Source organism: Chaetura pelagica, unplaced genomic scaffold, assembly GCF_000747805.2.
Source record: "Chaetura pelagica isolate M959 unplaced genomic scaffold, ChaPel_1.0 scaffold385, whole genome shotgun sequence".
NCBI classification, from domain to species: Eukaryota; Metazoa; Chordata; class Aves; order Apodiformes; family Apodidae; genus Chaetura; species Chaetura pelagica.
Window position 1 is genome coordinate 531313 of NW_009953390.1, and position 1452 is coordinate 532764.

Below are 1452 nucleotides of genomic sequence, written 5' to 3' on the forward strand. Positions count from 1 at the left end.
GGGAACCCGCGGCTGTCGTTCAGCAGCTACGCGCGACGTTTGCCTGTGTCAAGGAAAACGCCTAGGTGCACCATTCCCCCATTCCCCGCTGCCTCAAACACTTTCCGCACTTTATCCCGGCAGCGAGCGTCGATGCTGCGCCCCCGGGAGAGCCGCGGCGCTCCCCTCCACCCCCACCCCCTCGGGGACCCCGGGCGGGCGGGCGGCGTGGGAGGGAGGCAGAGCTTGGAAGCAGCGTGAGAGTGTCAGGGAGCAGCGGCTGGCGGGGCATGGAGGATAAACCTGCGACCATGCGAGCCTCAGCCCTCTCCTTTTCCCTCCCCCTCGCCCCTTCCCTTCTGCGCCCTTTAGAGATCATCTCCTACAACACCAGCAATATCTAAACAGCTTCACAAAGCAATAAAATACCGTTTAGATATCGTTCAACATCTGGCATTAAAATACAAAGAGAGAGGAAAAAAATCACCACAGGACTTTTTTTTTTTTACGACCGAATTTAAGTGCTGTCAGGTTGGTTCACTCACAAGTTAACTCCTTCCAACAGCTGGAGCGTGGCGAACTAACCTGGCACATTTTCCTCATCCGTCCTCAAAACACCAAATAATCAGCTCATCCAGGCTGTTTTAGCTACTTTCGTACATTCAGTTTGCCCAGCCTTTAGCAGTCTCCCTGGCAGCAAAGAAGCTCCAGGCCCACTGACTCGCGTGTGCGTGTGTGCATGTGGCGTGGGTGCGTGGACGGGGCTCTCTAGAGTAGACGAAGCCATGAGCCCTCCAGCCCTCGCTGCTGAGTCACAAGCAGCGTCCCCTGGAAATGAAATCCAAGGAAGGCTCTTTCAAATTCGCTGCCAGCTTGACACGCCACATAGCTCGGGAAAGGCAGGTTTTGGTGCAAGCTTCCCGGCGGGCGAACACCGACCCCACCTGCGCTCCCTCCTTCCCAGGGCGCCGGGCACCGGCAGCGCCGCACGGCTGCGGGAGCGGGGCCGGGCTGGGGAGGCGGCGAAACCCCGATGGATCCTCGCCGAGAAGCGAAATAGGCTGGGTTTGCAATTCATGCAGTTACTAGGGCAAGTAATCGGCAGAGAAAACGAAAGAAAAGCCCTCGTTAATTTGCGTACAAGACGACTGCCACTCCCTTCAGGAAACTCGGTGAATTTTAAATTGCAGTGGTTAATGATTAAAAACCCTTTAAACTCGCGAAATCAAATCATTCAGCAGAAACGTCCTGAGTAAAAATTCCGCCACCACCACCTCCCAGTACGTGTCTGCTCTTAAGCAGAACTTGGGGCTACACAAACATCGCTATCAAACACCCGGCGACTTCGGCGAGGGCTCCTGCTCCGCTGCGGTGGTGCCGCTTGTATACATCTGCAATCCCGGACACATTCATTTTTTCCCTCGGCGGATCAACCATCAGCACAAACCCCCCTCCCCGCCCGCCTCGCACCCC

At 56.3% G+C, this 1452-nt stretch overlaps 1 protein-coding gene across 1 annotated transcript in view; it reads right to left on the bottom strand.

Moving 5' to 3' along the window:
* The window catches only part of FGF9 (fibroblast growth factor 9), a 26423-nt gene that overhangs the window by 23846 nt on the left and 1125 nt on the right, over positions 1–1452 (bottom strand). The gene's annotated exons all lie outside the window — the stretch shown is intronic.